Here is a 19,373-nt window from a genome sequence, read left to right on the forward strand (position 1 = left end):
GGGCAGACAATCAAGTGATTGACATGATGAGCATTGATTTACGCCATTAGGATACGATGACATGCATCAGACAAGTCAGCTAGCCTGACCAACCGATTCCGTTAGTGTCCTTTTACAATGATAAAATGATTTATGATATGATAGAATTCACAATAACAATGTAACGAAAGTTCAGAGAAAATATGATATAATAATGTAACAATAATGTAATATAATGTAATCATGTAATATAATGTATAATGTAATAAACTCTTCAAAAAAGAAACGCACAGGTAGATTTTTAGTTAATTTATTGTACCTAATGAAGTCGATATATTTAAGTTAATATCATAGAATATGAAATTCTGGAGCTCGATAATCACATGTTGTCGTTGTACAAAGACATTGAAAACTGTTCGTTGTCATGTCACAAAAGGCCACAAGGTTGCGCTGAACTCAGTTTCTCTGTGACCGCCCCGGGCAGCAATCACGGCTCTGCATCTCCTCGTCACTGACTGGATAAGTGTACGAATTCTGTCTTGCGGAATTCTGCGACATTCTGCTTGTAACGCGTTGGCCAGTTGTGGGAGTGTTTGCGGCAAGTTCTGACGTTGACGTACACGTCGATCGAGTTCATCCCAGAGGTGTTCGATTGGGTTGAGATCTGGAGATCTCGACGGCCAGGGCAAGTCGTTGATGTTGGCATTATTCAGGTAGTCTACCGTGTCATGAGCTGTATGCAGTGGAGCGTTGTCCTGTTGAAACAGCTCCCTCTGGTGGTCAAGGATTGGAAGGAGATGAGGTTGAAGAAATAGATTCATGTAGCGATCTGCTGTCAAATTTCTCTGAACCGCAACCAAGTGAGATGTAGGATATGGGCCCCCGACACCATGACACTACTTCCACCGAATTTGTTGAATTCATGTACACAATGTGGGGCAAATCGCTCATTTCGACGACGATAAACACGTTGTCTTCCATCTCGCCGGTGGAGAAGATATCGTGATTCATCGCTACACCACACTCGTCTCCAGTTTCTCAAATTCCAAGGCTGTAAGGTATGGCACCACAGCAAGCGTCGCTGTCGATGGATCTGTTGCAAAACAGAGACGATGACTGGTCTTCTGGGTCGGATTCAAGCATCGTGAAGATGGTTCCTGACAGTCTGGTCCGATATCCTTCTCAAACCAGGGATGCGTCCTGCAGTCTCCGTAGCTGTAGCATTGCGATGGCGTAGATGGAACAGTCGAATGTAGCGATCCTGTGCAGGGGTGGTAACTTTTGGTCGGTCGGTTCTCGTACGGTCTGCAGTGGAATTGAACTGTGCGTATCGGTCACAAAGGCGGCAAATGGTGCTGTGGTGGTGGGGTGCAATAGGAGACTGCAATTCCCCTTTTTGGATACGTCCAATGGCGATATTCCAAACCGCAGCTCTGACTCTCGGAAAATTCGAACTTGAAACATGGTGACAATTGAATGACAAATTATTGGCTTACGCTTGCCTTTTTATAGCCATTACCACGAGTTACGATTGCCATAACTTGCACGTGCATCTTGCTTTACTGTTTTCCTCCATGACATTCTTGAACAAATGTGAAAACAATACCGTTTAAGACATTTCTAATTGACAATGGCTGCGTTTTGACGGACCGTTTGTCGAATATCAGGCCACCACCATTTTCGAATTACATATATCCAATTCATATACCGGATTTTTTGTGTAGTCAGGTTCAATGAACTACATACTACATGTGCGTTTCTTTTTTGGAAGAGTGTATATCTTAGTGCTTCGTGAATTATCAATGATTTTCGAGTTATTCCCTTATGTATACTAACGGGGAAAAGTACCCATGCTTCACATAAAGTGATGTAAATGTTATGTAATTGAAAATAACAACACAACGCTTCGTTATTCGTCCGTTCAATGTTCTATCATAACAATTTCATTGACAAACCCATACCTAGAGACAGCGCGACACGCCCTAAAAGAGAGGTAATGCAACAATGTCAACATCGGGTGTGATCACCATTTGCGTTGATACAGGAGAGGCAGCTGCGGCGGAATGAAGACAGCAGATGATTGAATACAGTCTGGGGGATGTTGTTCCAAATGTCAATCAAAGATTGACTCACCTGAACTAGCGTTACCGGCTGGTTCTGGTCCTGTCGTATGCGTTGTTCAGTCTCATCCCAGACATGTTCTATAGGGGAGAGAACTGCAGAAACAGCCGGGCATGGCAGTCCAGCAATGTTATGTTGCTTCAAAACGTCTGTTCCAATACGTCCAACCTCTGGGTGTGCAGTACCCGGCTGCAACGTGACGTCACGTGCCCGCATTTGTATAAAGTGTAGATCATGATCTCGAACCATGTCGTGCAGGTTGCGTACGTCATTCAAATTGCCAGTTACAATGGTGAGTTGTGTTTTCCCCAGAGTTGTGACGACACCCTTTACCATTACACTTCCATCCCCAAACCGACGATACTGAGTAACGCTAGCGTCGATAAAACGTTCTCTTGAACGCCTGTAGACCCTTGCATGACCATCAGAGCTGCCCAGATGAAACCTAGAGTCATCTGTAAACAGTGTCCCAGTTTTGTCTTGTGAACAGCAGTCATATATAATTCTTTCATGAAATGCATTGTGAGATGAGGTGAAATGGGGTTTAACGTCGCATTCAAGATTATTGCACTTGAATAGCGACTCGTGCGCGTGCGTGTGTGCGTGCGTGCGTGCGTGCGTGCGTGTCTGCGTGTTCTTTTTGCTTTTTACTTCTTCTAGTTCAGACTAATGACTAGTCCACTGAGATACTACCTTCCCACAGTTTAACATAGATACCCCACTCAGATACAGGATACTGACTCCGATACGACCAGTTCTTGTTTTATCCCTTTAATGTCGAGCGCCATGCAGGGTAACAACAAGTACCACATTTTAACATGAAGCATCACTGTGGATCATAAGGACTTAAAGCATCACTGTGGATCATAAGGAAATAAATCCGTACTGTTGACCATAAGCACTTAAAGAGTCACTGAAGATCATAAGGACTTGAAGCGTCACTGTGGTTTTCGACCCAGGACTTAAATGATTGAGTGGGTTTGATTTTACGCCGCTTGTGCCAATATTCCAGCAATATCACGGCGGGGGACACCAGAAATGGGCTTCACAAATTGTACCTATATCGGTGAATCGAACCCGGGTCTTCGGTGTGACGAGCCAACGCTTTAACCGCCAGACTACCCGACCGCCCCAAAGGACTTAAAGCGTCTCTGAGGATCATAAGGACTCAAAGCGTCGCTGAGGATCATAAGGACTCAAAGCGTCGCTGAGGATCATAAGGACTTAAAGCGTCGCTGAGGATCATAAGGACTTAAAGCGTCTTTGTCCAAGATGTTATCGTGAAGTACTGCTCTTGAATCTAAGAAATATCTCTGACACCCCAAACATTATGGCTCATTAAAAGTAGAATTCAATAGAAATATGTTATTTCGGGGAATGTGTATGATGAATGCCATGAGGAAATCACAAGGTGTTATCAATCGTTGTTACAACAATCCTGGCATTGCTGGGGGAGAGGGGGTGGGGGGTGGGGGGTTGGGGGGGGGGGGGGGGGGGGCACTGTCATTGTGAAGTGTCGTTTCAGGAAATGTGTACGAAAAGATTGCCACTAGTTCAGGAAATATGTACATAATGTCTGACCAATTCAGGAAGTGTACATAGTGCTTGTATCATAACCACCATCCAAAGTTCATGCATAATCCAATTTGATCAACATTTTATCCATCCATAGCACACTCCAATAAACAATTCAATTCATTAACCGAGGTCTACAGTCACGCCTCGATCGGGGCTAATGACGTCATGCTGATGAGGCGATCACCCACCTGTCAGCGCCCCGGGAACCACCTGTGCCGTTATCTTCTCACCTGGCCATACACATGAATGAATATAAATGGTTATCTGATTGTCAATGATAACAGTGTATATTGTTTGCAAAATTAGAGGTTTTCCACAAGCGGCGTATGGATACATTCTTGCAAAACTTAATCTTTCGTGATCAGTCCTTGTGATAACGCAGAATAACATTTGTATAATAAAATGTATAATTGCCTAGAAAATTGTTTCTTTCAAGCAGTTGTGTAACACAAATTCAACAATTATTTATCGATTTTAACAGATTGTGTTTAGTAAGGTTTTTTCCCTAAGACCATATGACATAATTTTCTTCTCTTATCAATTGATATTATCAGAGATAAAATACAGCGATAATGAAACGATTTTCCATCATGAGGGTAGTGAACGGCGGAAATTGCCGAACTTTCCCGCTAAAACCCGAGAGAACGGGCACCTGCTGAAGAAGGGGGATAACTCTTTCAAACGCATGCGCAAGTTGAGTTCCTGCTGATTGTTGATCGCTGTCATCGTAGACTCAAAGCTGAAGATTTTCAGTTATAACAACAAATGAAGACTATTCGGGATATTCTGTGTTAGGGAAGCCCGCCATCACGAATTGTTTTGCCAGGTAACCAACAGTTTTCGATCCAGATCCTTTAATAACCTCTATGTCAGTGCCTAGAATGGGATGTTTAGGAATTCCTTCTGACCGATGTTCTGAATCTGTGTGTATGGATATAAGAAAAGATGCCGCTAAAGTGATTGTGGGGACACATGGAAATCCTAGAAATAGCACAGCCAGTACGTGTTGGTTGGGCCGACAGGTCATTCGTTAGTCGATAAGTATAACACGTTGACACACTGCTCAATCAGGATCTAGTATTATCGGGGGAAATCGATAGAAAGTTTGTATGATTGATTGTTTGGTTAGTCGAGGTTAATGAGGAAGAACGCTGTCACCACGCTGATGTCATCTTCTCCTTGAGCTAAGTATGTTGTCAGTGTCAGCTGACAACACCAAAAAACTTTAGCCCGTTGTTTTGTATGATGGTGTATTTTATTATCAGTGGCATGGACAAGTATGTTTTTGCTTGCAAACACCTTATGCATGGGCTGTGTCAGTTTCCCAGACATGTATTCGTTCACTTGGTGACTTGGGTAATGTGCCCACATCCAAACTCCCATTTTCCAAATTCTGGATATCCCTCTGCATGGTAAAGGACAATTAACATGAGGGCTTCAGCAGATCCAAATATGCTCATCACCAAAAGAAACATGAACCATAGGAACATATAGAGAAGTATGTTCATAAAGAAGAGATGTTTCCAGTGTGTACCAATTAATGACAAAACTAACAATCAGTCAAGTGTTACCACAGAGTGTCTTTATTCTTATCACGATATTTATGTGATTTCCAAACTTTACAAGCTAATCCTGCAGAAGACAAATCATGGATCTGTGACATCACATGTGATGCGTTCATGAGCGACGGTTTACACAACACAGCAGTATGTACGTTTGTGCATCCAACCAATATAAAATTTCTTAAATATGAATAATTCTTCATATATTAACCAAAAAGAATGGTATTTGCGTTTCTTTTGTCAGTAAGCATATTTTGACTCGAGTACCCAGGGGACGAAACTCGACTTCTGCATGAGTACCCGATACTAGAAAGAGTAAGAACTTGTGTAACTTCCTTTTTCCAGGGAATAAAAGTAGATAATATTACTTAATTTAAATCAGAGCTTCAGATAAGCAGCGTATTTGCGTAACATACCCCCCAAAAATATTCAAAACCCAATTACTTTCAATTAACTTGCGTACAGTAACGTATGCATTAAATGAAAAACTCTAATGTGTAAAAACAGCATGCGTAAATACCCAATGAAGCTTTTTCAGCATGCGTACAAAGGAGCTAAATTCCGAAACACAATTACGATCCAATTTACTTTAAGAGTCAAGCCTATATAGAACAATTATCATGGTATACAGCTAAAACATAATTTCATATATTTTAAATCTTAAAATGTTCCCTCTTTTTTGGAAATACCCAATAGAGTGATGAATAGATGAGTGAAAAAATATTGGTTACCCAATGAAAAATGTAATAACCCAATTAAAATAGAAACCCTAGAGTAAACACACAATTGCTCAGAAAGTTATCTGGAGCTTTGTTACATAACATGTCGATAAACCCACCTGTGTGTTAGATTTTCATAATCGTAATTTTCTGGAATATGTTGACCTAAGCACATTGTGTAAGGTAATGACGCTGTCACTGACATACATGAAAATGTCTCGGGCAACTATACAACATGCTACAAAATGAATACACTGACAACTTATTTATCTACTGTGGCCAGAAACTTGCTCTATGTATTTGTAACAACAGGAAAGTAGTTTGAAATATTAATCATTTGATATCTGTTTGCAACAGTCTTTTAGAATGTGCCTGTTAACATAAGCTTGTATGTGATTGGATAACTGACAGAACATTCATCCAATGAAATTTCAGAATAATTACTATCAATTCTATATGCTGTAAACACCACCTTCCTGGTAATGTCAATTGTTTGACTAAATTAATGAGACGTCTTTCTTTGATTACGTACATTTTTTTGAAATTGACAAAATATTGAATTAGAGTTACCTCCCCTTCACGAGTACTCAGTACAGACTTGAGTTACGCTGATACCAACCGGCCCCAAGTACTTGAATACTCGTTGGAGCCCTACATTACACAACTTCAAACTATAAACTCATGAATCCAGAATAGACATCGAGGATGATGTGGACCATTAGTTTACAGCACCCAGATTCCATTATATTCAGGCATTCTTGGTAGATCTGGATATATTCCTGACTTTCAGGGCAAACAACATTCATTCACTTTAAGAGGCTGTCGAGAAATCAGGACCTGTTGCACAGATAGGCCAGCAGTTTGGTTTGTGAGACAATGTTCGTATGTATTCAGAAATCAGTTTTGAACCGATTGATCAGTAAAGAGTGAGAGGGTGAGTTGGGTTTAACGCCGCTAACAGTATTCCATTTATATCACGGCGTGTCAGCTTAATGTGGGAGGAAAGCCTGAAGTGATGCATGTCTCAGACATTTACCAATTCGTTGAAACCCATGAGCACGGGTATAGTGCTGACAAACCTAGAAACATAATTGGGGCGAACCAGGATTCGAACCCACAATCATAGGTTTCTGGCGTGCCCAAGGGACGCAACTCTGCACAGCGAATGGCGGTGCCTTAGGCGACTGGGCCACCTGTGCCCCCCGATCAGTAAAGATAATGTAATGTGAGTAGAACATTTTGGAAATACCTTTTACGTTTGCAAACTCTGGAGTCATTTGTTCCAAAATGTCTAATTTTTCTTTTCAAAATTTGAAAATATCAAAAACATTGCTGATGCTGAAAGGATATACTAGATTTATTATCCACATTTAGTTTCATAATAAGTCTACATTGGCTATAATTGTCCTTGGACTAGCCCAGCTAACTGTTGACAGTGGTTATAATTGTCTTTGGTCTAGCCCAGCTAACTGTTGACAGTGGTTATAATTGTCTTGGACAAGCCGTGCTAACGGTAGACAGTGGTTATAATTGTCCTTGGACTAGCCCAGCTAACTGTTGACAGTGGTTATAATTGTCCTTGGACAAGCCCAGCTAACTGTTGACAGTGGTTATAATTGTCCTTGGACAAGCCGAACTAACGGTAGACAGTGGTTATAATTGTCCTTGGACTAGCCCAGCTAACTGTTGACAGTGGTTATAATTGTCTTTGGTCTAGCCCAGCTAACTGTTGACAGTGGTTATAATTGTCTTGGACAAGCCATGTTAACGGTAGACAGTGGTTATAATTGTCCTTGGACTAGCCCAGCTAACTGTTGACAGTGGTTATAATTGTCCTTGGACAAGCCCAGCTAACTGTTGACAGTGGTTATAATTGTGCTTGGACAAGCCCAGCTAACGGTAGACAGTGGTTATAATTGTCCTTGGACTAGCCCAGCTAACTGTTGACAGTGGTTATAATTGTCCTTGGACTAGCCCAGCTAACTGTTGACAGTGGTTATAATTGTCCTTGGACTAGCCCAGCTAACTGTTGACAGCGGTTATAATTGTCCTTGGACTAGACCAGCTAACTGTTGACAGTGGTTATAATTGTCCTTGGACTAGCCCAGCTAACTGTTGACAGTGGTTATAATTGTCCTTGGACTAGCCCATCTAATGGTAGACAGTGGTTATAATTGTCCTTGGACTAGCCCATCTAATGGTAGACAGTGGTTATAATTGTCCTTGGACTAGCCCAGCTATCTGTAGACAGTATGAAGGTACCAGCTAGTATTATCCTTGGACTAGCCCAGCTAACGGTAGACAGTGGCTAGGATAGTCCTTGGACTAGCCCAGCTAACTGTAGGCAGTGGTTAGTATTAGCCCAGCTAACGGTAGACAGTGGCTAGGATGATCCTTAGACTAGCCAAGCTAACTGTAGACTGTGGGTAGGATTATCCATGCACTAGACAGCTAACTGTAGACAGTGGCTAGGATTATCCATGCAGTAGACAGCTAACTGTAGACAGTGGCTAGGATTATCCATGCACTAGCCAGCTAACTGTAGACAGTGGCTAGGATTATCCTTGGACTAGCCCAGCTAACTGTAGACAGTGGCTAGGATTATCCTTGGACTAGCCCAGCTAACTGTAGACAGTGCGTAGGATTATCCTTGGAATAGCCCAGCTAACTGTAGACAGTGGTTAGTATTAGCCCAGCTAACGGTAGACAGTGGCTAGGATTATCCTTGGACTAGCCAAGCTAACTGTAGACTGTGGTTAGTATTAGCCCAGCTAACGGTAGACAGTGGGTAGGATTATCCATGCACTAGCCAGCTAACTGTAGACAGTGGCTAGGATTATCCTTGGACTAGCCCAGCTAACTGTAGACAGTGGCTAGGATTATCCTTGGACTAGCCAGCTAACTGTAGACAGTGGCTAGGATTATCCTTGGACTAGCCAAGCTACCTGTAGACAGTGGCTAGGATTATCCTTGGAGTAGCCAACTAACTGTAGACAGTGGCTAGGATTATCCTTGGAGTAGCCAGCTAACTGTAGACATGGTAGATAGAATTACGGTTATAGTATGGAGGTATGGGCTAAGTTTAGCCCACAGAACTCCCAGACTGTGGTGCTCTGTGAGTCACTGACATTTGTGTGGAGGGCGGCAGGGGGAGACAGGGGAGGAGTACACATGTACTGGCCAGGCAAACAGGTGCTCCTCAGACCAGCAGGTGGTGTTTTCAGAAGACTGACCTCGGTTGTTCCATGGATGTATTTATCACATCCTGCAGTTGGAGGATGAAAACATGTGAAAAGATTGGGAAGGAAGCTACAGTTAACATGGTTGACAAAAGTGGTTATATTTTGTTTACCGGATATGAAATTATGTAGACAAACACAAAGAACATTTCTTCATCCGGTATATTTTGTCGTTGTTCAGCTTTGCCTGTAATTGACACAAACTGTAATACAGGACTCACAGTGTATGTTATATATAATGTATGCACATTTTATTCATTGGTAAGCCGATACACCAGCATACACTGTGTGAAAAAGAATTCATAATTTTTATGATGTAGGCACATCTGGCTGATTCAGCATGAGCTTGTTCCAAGGTATTAATAAGCTTTGGCCTGAGTTTTAGAGTCATAGACCCTAATCATGGTCTGTCTTGATCTCGAAAACAATATGTTGACATAAAAGAGTCAAACTACAACAAATATTACTTTTAGCATGTTAAGTGAGTCAAAGTATGGCATTTATCATCATGATCATATGTGTATCCATTCTGTGACGACAAGGTTTGCAGGATGTCAGTAACGTAAGCTGATAATAGTTCTGTAATTAAAGATGAGCTGATCAGTTCACACATGATTTCTACAAAAATATCATTGCAAACAATATTGAATTAAAATTTGAATAAAATTTTAAAAATGGATTACAAATGTAAACCATGTGTACAATGAACACTTTTTTTTACCATATAGTGCAACAACAGGATTAATTAACTTGCATAATTCAGTACAGATTTGATGATGTGCTGTTTACAGTGATGTGAAGGTGTTTGTTTGTGAGGAAAATATTGAAATGTATTTGTACCATTGATTACCCAGTGGTTTGAGCAAATCCGCAACAGCATTAAGAGTGTTATAGCGAGGGACGACCGTAGTTTCGTTTGTAAGTTGGCATGATATTTGTGGACCTTGGAAGTTTAACTTTAAGAACATAAAGAATGACATTTTGTCAGCTGCAATCATTTTTAAATTATATCGAGTTTATGGCCCATTGTAATTATCAGTGGCCTATAGAACATGTAGAATGAAGTTAATGACCCATGAATGCCAGAAATGGACTATAAAATTTGTAATCATACGGCCGAAGGCCCACAAAGAAAATTTCCTTCCTGTCAGTGATGTTTGCTTATGTTATCATTCCAAAAAATATTGATTGATACAGATAATGTAATGTGAGTTAGCAGAGGTTTTTATTGTCATATCTGCATGATCAATTAAGTGTGAACTCACTACAAAGTCAATTTTTCTAAAGTGTCTGATTTTTCTTTCCCCAAATTGATACCATAAAAAAGAATTGCTGATGCAAATAGGACATGCTGGATTGATGATCCACACTACACTGGTGATATTTGTCCCAGACTAGTCCAGCTAACTGTAGACTGTATGAAGGTACCGGCTAGGATTATCCTTTGACTAGCCCAGCTAACTGTAGACTGTATGAAGCTATCGGCTAGGATTATCCTTTGACTAGCCCAGCTAACTGTAGACTGTATGAAGGTACCGGCTAGGATTATCCTTGGAGTAGCCCAGCTTACTGTAGACTGTATGAAGGTATCGGCTAGGATTATCCTTGGAGTAGCCCAGCTTACTGTAGACTGTATGAAGGTACCGGCTAGGATTATCCTTGGAGTAGCCCAGCTTACTGTAGACAGTGGCTAGGATTATCCTTGGAGTAGCCCAATTAACTGTAGACAGTATGAAGGTACCGGCTAGGATTATCCTTGGAGTAGCCAATCTAACTGTAGACAGTGGCTAGGATTGTCCTTTGACTAGCCCAGCTTACTGTAGGCAGTGGCTAGGATTATCCTTTGACTAGCTCAGCTTACTGTAGGCAGTGGCTAGGATTATCCTTTGACTAGCCCAGCTTACTGTAGGCAGTGGCTAGGATTATCCTTTGACTAGCCCAGCTTACTGTAGGCAGTGGCTAGGATTATCCTTTGACTAGCTCAGCTTACTGTAGGCAGTGGCTAGGATTATCTTTGACTAGCTCAGCTAACTGTAGACTGTATGAAGGTATCGGCTAGGATTATCCTTTGACTAGCCCATCTAACTGTAGACTGTATGAAGGTATCGGCTAGGATTATCCTTTGACTAGCCCAGCTAACTGTAGACTGTATTAAGGTATCGGCTAGGATTATCCTTGAACTAGCCCAGCCAACTGTAGACTGTATGAACGTACCGGCTAGGATTATCCTTTGACCAGCCCAGCTAACTGTAGACAGTATGAAGGTATTGGCTAGGATTATCCTTGAACTAGCCCAGCTAACTGTAGAATGTATGAAGGTATTGGCTAGGATTATCCTTGGAGTAGCCCATCTAACTGTAGACTGTATGAAGGTATCGGCTAGGATTATCCTTTGACTAGCCCAGCTTACTGTAGACAGTGGCTAGGATTATCCTTTGCGTAGCCCATCTAACTGTAGACTGTATGAAGGTATCGGCTAGGATTATCCTTTGACTAGCCCAGTTTACTGTAGGCAGTGGCTAGGATTATCCTTTGCGTAGCCCATCTAACTGTAGACTGTATGAAGGTATCGGCTAGGATTATCCTTTGACTAGCCCAGTTTACTGTAGGCAGTGGCTAGGATTATCCTTTGAGTAGCCCAGCTAACTGTAGACTGTATGAAGGTACCGGCTAGGATTATTCTTTGACTAGCCCAGCTTACTGTAGACAGTGGCTAGGATTATCCTTTGCGTAGCCCATCTAACTGTAGACTGTATGAAGGTATCGGCTAGGATTATCCTTTGACTAGCCCAGTTTACTGTAGGCAGTGGCTAGGATTATCCTTTGAGTAGCCCAGCTAACTGTAGACTGTATGAAGGTACCGGCTAGGATTATTCTTTGACTAGCCCAGCTAACTGTAGACAGTGGCTAGGATTATCCTTTGAGTAGCCCATCTAACTGTAGACTGTATGAAGGTATCAGCTAGGATTATTCTTTGACTAGCCCAGCTAACTGTAGACTGTATGAAGGTATCAGCTAGGATTATTCTTTGACTAGCCCAGCTAACTGTAGACTGTATGAAGGTATCAGCTAGGATTATTCTTTGACTAGCCCAGCTAACTGTAGACAGTGGCTAGGATTATCCTTTGAGTAGCCCATCTAACTGTAGACTGTGGCTAGGATTATCCTTTGACTAGCCCAGCTAACTGTAGACAGTGGCTAGGATTATCCTTTGAGTAGCCCATCTAACTGTAGACTGTATGAAGGTATCAGCTAGGATTATTCTTTGACTAGCCCAGCTTACTTTAGGCAGTGGCTAGGATTATCCTTTGAATAGCCCATCTAACTGTAGACAGTGGCTAGGATTATCCTTTGCGTAGCCCATCTAACTGTAGACTGTATGAAGGTATCGGCTAGGATTATCCTTTGACTAGCCCAGTTTACTGTAGGCAGTGGCTAGGATTATCCTTTGACTAGCCCAGCTAACTGTAGACAGTGGCTAGGATTATCCTTTGAGTAGCCCATCTAACTGTAGACAGTGGCTAGGATTATCCTTTGACTAGCCCAGCTAACTGTAGACAGTGGCTAGGATTATCCTTTGAGTAGCCCATCTAACTGTAGACTGTATGAAGGTATCAGCTAGGATTATTCTTTGACTAGCCCAGCTTACTTTAGGCAGTGGCTAGGATTATCCTTTGAATAGCCCATCTAACTGTAGACAGTGGCTAGGATTATCCTTTGAGTAGCCCATCTAACTGTAGACTGTATGAAGGTATCAGCTAGGATTATCCTTTGACTAGCCCAGCTAACTGTAGACAGTGGCTAGGATTATCCTTTGAGTAGCCCATCTAACTGTAGACTGTATGAAGGTACCGGCTAGGATTATCCTTGAACTAGCCCATCTAACTGTAGATTGTATGAAGGTACCGGCTAGGATTATCCTTTGACCAGCCCATCTAACTGTAGACTGTATGAAGGTACCAGCTAGGATTATCCTTGAACTAGCCCAGCTAACTGTAGACTGTATGAAGGTACAGGAACTGAGGAACAGTTTTAAATATTTAAGTTATTCAAGGATAGCACTGGTGGCCCAGTCATCTCACTGTGTTGAGTTGCATCTCTTTGGCACAATAGAAACCTATGATTGAATCTCAGTTCACCCCAATTGTTTCCTGGTTTGTCAGCATACCATACCTGTTCTTGTTGGCTTCAAGTGGTACATCTCTGCATCCATCTCTTCAGGCTTTAATCCCACATCCAGCTGACACGTTATTATGTAACTGAAATATTGTTCAAAGCGATGTTAAACCGGCTCACAGAATCTCCCCACCCCCCCCACCCCCCCACCCCCCTTTCCCAGAATCAACCCCCTGCGTATACTCTGGGAGTTCCCAGAATCAACCCCCTGCGTATACTCTGGGAGTTCCCAGAATCAACCCCCTGCGTATACTCTGGGAGTTCCCAGAATCTACCCCCTGCGTATACTCTGGGAGTTCCCAGAATCTACCCCCTGCGTATACTCTGGGAGTTCCCAGAATCTACCCCTATTTATAATCTGGGAGCTCCCAGAATCTACCCCAGGTTATAACTATAACCTAGGAGATCCCAGAATCTACTCCAGCCCTGTTCAATTTAAACATTTTTATTTCATAAATGTACATGAAGTTTTCTTTTTGGGGATGCATCTAACTCAGTCTTGATCTCTTCTGGTCAATTGCTGTAACAACATTGTTGTCTGATTAAGTTTACATGTATGCCTATTCAGTACACAGTTAGTTTTAAAACATTCATATTCTGTTATATAAATTGAGAAGACAAAATCTTCAGATTTCTTCTTGCATGTGGGGGCACAGGTGGCCCAGTCATCTCAGACACCGCGATTTGCTGTGCAGAGTTGCGTCCCTTGGGCACGCCAGAAACCTATGATTGTGGGTTTGAATCCAGGTTCGCCCCGATTATGTTAAGCTGACACACCGCGATATAACTGGAATACTGTTAAAAGCAGCGTTAAACCCAACTCACTCACTCACACTCTTCTTGCATGTGTAAAACAACACTTTGAATTTTTGGATTTGATAACAATTTATAATTATCTACCCTGGGGTTGATTCTGGGAACTCCTAGATTATACCCTTTAAGTGTAGATTCTGGGAAAGGGGGGAAAGTCCCCAGAATCTACCCGGGTATACTCTGGCGGGGGGCTGATTTTGGCAGCACTGGTTCCATCTCTGTTTGCATACAGTGCTGATCGTGTACAGCAAAGCTTGTTTGTAGTGCACTTTGCCTACACTATGAAAAATGCACCCCTTACATTAATCGTGTACAAGGTCAAAGTTTTTTGTATGTTATTATTACTTGACTCTCTGTTGAAAAACCTGTGAGTTGCTTTGAAACATGTTGTTGTTCATATATTTCCTCTCAACACCTAGAAGGTAAAAGGGGAACTCTGTGTGTTTTCATAAGTTAATAATCCTTTGTAGAATTAAAAACTAGTTGTGTTTATAGTCAAGCTATTGTTATCTAAATCCCGCGAGCAACCAGTGAGAAAGCCAATCATGGGAAAGATTGAACTAGAATAAGAGGAACTCCAAAATTGGTAAGAGAAAAAAATATTTATTAGATGTTGTATTTTGATAAGTCATGAGTTTTGACAAAGAAATAAATATGTTCATAGTGTTATCTATGTTTAGGTAAGAGCACGAGCACCTTCTGTCCGCGTCTCGGGCTTTAACTGACCATTTCAACGATTAGACACCATACCCTGAGTGCTCTACCCCACCTAAACCATGTCCAACATTTATAGCACCTAAAATGCTTAAAAATCATTGTTTTGCTGAAGGTATTTTCACATATATTCAGGAACTCTTTGCTTACCAGTGAGAACACTGTGTGAGTCGGCCTGTGTGATGCCCAAGAATATGGTCACCGAGCCTTTCGCACGTGCACCTCGCACTTTACCGACACAGGTTATGTAAAGCATGTCCGGGGACAAATATACCATACCATCAATCACCTAAACATTACTTGTCCATGTTCATGGGCCTTTTATGAGCAAACATAGCCCTGATCAAGATAATAGTAATTTCTTTTTTTTCTATATGTTTCGTTAAACGAAAAGGTATCAAATCACTTACGCATATGTCAATCACTGGATTGTCTGGTTCAGACTCGATTATTTACCGACCGCCGTCATATAGCTGGAATATTGCTGAGTGCGGCGTTAAACAACAAACAAACTTACGCATAAATACTACAATGCATAGAGTGACATATTGTGTAAAACTGCATTAAACACATATTTGGCAGTTGATAACCAGATAATTAAATTGTCTTGATGTAAGTAAATATTTAGTTGTTAATTTTGTGTATTTTCTCCCATGTCTCTGTGGCAGAAGACTTCTGTTTGCACTTCGCGGGTTCGAATCCAGATGGCCACACACGCTCTTCATGAAATTGTTCTAACATCAAGGTGAATGATAAGGTAAAAAGAAGTCCTGTCATTGCCAACTGGTGTTTAACTAACGATTAAGTTATTTGGAACATGGTCCACGACAATGGAGCCCATGTCTAAATCTCATTACCAGGCAGGGATCAAACCAATTGTTGAGAAGATTAAAACAAACCAATTTTCAAATAAAGGACAATACGATTAACTGACCTAACTAGATTAGCTACCCGTGCTCAACACCTGTAACAGAATATACAAGAAAACTTTTCATGCCTTGCATAAATCACAGACGGCAAACTCTTTGTTCATCGGGTTAAATTTACAGTAAGTTAATTTCCCCAAACTATTTAACAAGCTATGAACCCCTGCTGTGAAGGTCGAAAGTCCAAGACTAGCTGAATGAAATACAAATGCGGATTTATCTTGTTATGACTAAGGAAAGAAAATTACATCATTTATTCAAATTTGAGTTTAAACAAATTACGATGAGACAAAAGTCATTCAGCATATTGAGTATGAAGGGAATGGAATGAAATAAGCTTGCTCAGTACCTCCAAGGCGCCCGACCTCCACCTCGAAAGAAGATCTACCGGGAACTTAGGAAGTGTCAAATATTTTTTATCAATTTTTTATCATGTTAATATATATACAGAAAACTACAAGTATGACATTATTCCTTGGTTGTTGAGAATGGCATTGCTTGGAGGAGGTCATTATGGTATAGGGGTGACGGTTTTGCTATTGTGTGCCCTGAACAATGAAACTGTTTTGTAGGCAAAGTGCACTGTAGGCAAAGTGCACCGTAGGCAAAGTGCACCGTAGGCAAAGTGCACCGTAGGCAAAGTGCACTGTAGGCAAAGTGCACTGTAGGCAAAGTGCACCGTAGGCAAAGTGCACCGTAGGCAAAGTGCACCGTAGGCAAAGTGCACTGTAGGCAAAGTGCACTGTAGGCAAAGTGCACTGTAGGCAAAGTGCACTGTAGGCAAAGTGCACCGTAGGCAAAGTGCACTGTAGGCAAAGTGCACTGTAGGCAAAGTGCACCGTAGGCAAAGTGCACTGTAGGCAATAAGAGAAGTTACCGTTCAACCCCACTCACTCACTCACTCACTCACTCACTCCTCACTCACTCACTCACTCACTCACTCACTCACTCACTCAATCATGTCTATTAGTTTTGGCGTATGTTTTAAAATCATGCACACTTAAGAAGATGATGAAGTATTTCCTGTGTTTAAATCTCAGTATTAAAGTAGTTTCTTGTGACTGTACACCAGCAAATATGGGGCAGAGTAGCCAAAACAATAATCAAAATTTTTTTTTTTTTGTTTGTTGTTTCACGCCATACTTCACCATATTTGAGCTACATGGCAGTGGACAGAAAATAGTCTGAACAAACAGACCAGTGATTGATGTAGGTGTTGGAGAACAATGACACACAATCAGCCAAGTCACCGAGCCTGATCACCGAATCCATTTAGTCAATTGGTCCAACCAGCATAGACTGCTAGGGACCAGCTCTAACCAGACACTCCTCATGTTTTATAATCAGAATATCTTTTCAATATTTAAGGATATTTAAGTAAACAAGATGTGTCAATAATAAAGATAAAAATGTTGATTTAATGCTGGTACGTTACCTAAACCTGACACGTTATTGATCTCATTTATCAGTCTTATCAGATTCTTGGAAATATCATTCTCCCCGCCAACATTTGAAGTTTGAATTGCGCTGAAATCATTTTCAAATTGTATTTGAAAAATACCTGATAGACTTGAAATTGTTCATGGTTTCAGGTTAACAACCTGGTATTTTATGAATGGTTCAACATCTACTTAAGCTGCATATTGATGACATTTATCCCAACCAGCATCAATTATGGATACATTCCATGCATACAATTAATAAGCCAAGGAAGGATTACCGATTATTGATCGATGATGAAAATCAATCATATGTATATACGCTGAGATCAATACTGACCCTACATACCCCCGGCTGCTACTCTAGTTCAGCCTCAAACACAACATGGGAGATATCTGTTGTTTAAAACGTGGAATAAATACCAGTATCTCCCTAGTGGTGTGGTATGTGTGGTATTACAGCAGTGTGTACATGCACCCAGTATTGATTGGTGTGTCTGCAGGGGCAATAGCACACTGTGTATACAGCCCATGACGCTGGGCCATCTGCAGCACACAACAGCTTCACACAATCACAGATGTAGGTAGGAATACCACTGTATTTATGTATGTTACACAGTTGGAATAGGAGTTTTATGTCAGAATCATATGTTAATGTTATTCATCAGAGGGTCCAAGAATGTAGAAACTTTAATGATTTCTTTTCCTACAATCATTTTATTTTCATTGTGACATTTATTGGGCCTACCTTTGAAATACAGTACTACAAACTTTTGAAACATGTCACAACACCTTATGACATATTTGTAGTATTTTGTTCCAGTCACACAATGGCCTATGACGTCAAGGGTCATCGAGTGTGCATAAGCTCCTCCCAGTGATCTATCATCTCTACACACAATGTCATTGAATAAGCCCAGCGATGTTGAGAGTTTCAAATATTTGTTTACTAAATATAGCCTGCGATGGCACTTTTTATAGCAAAAGATAGTTTACGAAAGCACTTATATTTTCAATATATTTTTTATTTCACTTTTTCGTAATTCAAGTGGCTAAATGATTATAAACTAATATACATATATCATTTTTTCGATTCTTTAATTTTCATTATGCAGAGGGATGCAGTTGATAAGGTATATTGGAGCTGAGCACATCAAAATGCCGCTGCAGTGTTAGGGTAGATTACCCCCAACTCTAACCTTAGCCCTTGGATCCCCTTTACGATCTATCAACCCTAGCTTTACGATCATTAGGGCTAGGTACCCTATAGTGGCTATTATAGATACTATAGCGGCTCCTAATATTCTTATCACAAAAATGTTGAGTAAGCAGGGTGAAATGGTTTAGTGAGAAATACACTAGCTACTGGAAGCTGTCCTGGAACATTCACACAAGCCACTTTCACCCGCCACGTTTGTTCAATACTGATTCAAACGCGAACTCACCCTTGTGTCGTCACTAGCCATGCTTCTGCCTCCCTCGTTCCTTACTATTATACACATGATCCTTACCATGCTTACAGTGTTCCCTACGCTACCACAAGTGAAAACTCGTCACTGTGATGGGTGGCCACAACCATGCTTGGAGTAAAACTCTCAACCAACGGACCGTTATGTTTACAAACAAGTGATGACTGCCGTGACGCCGAATACTCTTACCCGAGGACAGGAAAATATCTGTGGTCACATTCAGCATAAGTCATCATGTTGAAAAAGACATAATAGATACCGGTATAGAAAAACATGGTCAGTTTTAATAACTAGATGGATGTACATTTAAAAGACATAAAAATCCTACACAATATCATCTAATCACAGCCTACAGATGTCTCCCGATCTGCACTGAAGGCAACCTACAAAAACTGCACTGTCACAACTGGTTCTGATTAAGTGTAGTAGAACCTGTACCACCTGTTTACAAAGGGGCACAACTCTTGTAGCCCTTCTTGCATACCACTAATAATATAGTAACCTTTGTAACACGGTTCTTGCAAGTTTTATAAATGCAAGTTCGTCAATGTCAAACAAGCCAAATACTTTTTTTTCTGGATGCAACATATTGCTTTCTATACCCATTTGGAAATAGACGCAAATAATTCGACCTGCAC

The 19,373-nt window shown here is 41.1% G+C and overlaps 1 protein-coding gene across 3 annotated transcripts in view; it reads left to right on the forward strand.

The window, feature by feature from the left end:
- The first annotated feature begins 4,377 nt into the window (after positions 1-4,377).
- Positions 4,378-19,373, forward strand: part of LOC139479198 (protein FAM135A-like) — a 64,634-nt gene continuing 49,638 nt past the window's right edge. For all 3 annotated transcript variants that reach the window (XM_071262037.1, XM_071262038.1, XM_071262039.1), the window contains exon 1: positions 4,378-4,504. The gene's annotated coding sequence lies outside the window, so the exon portion shown is untranslated. The remainder of the gene's footprint in view (positions 4,505-19,373) is intronic.

Source organism: Haliotis cracherodii, unplaced genomic scaffold (genome assembly GCF_022045235.1).
Source record: "Haliotis cracherodii isolate W230 unplaced genomic scaffold, xgHalCrac1.p SCAF_4, whole genome shotgun sequence".
NCBI lineage: Eukaryota > Metazoa > Mollusca > Gastropoda > Lepetellida > Haliotidae > Haliotis > Haliotis cracherodii.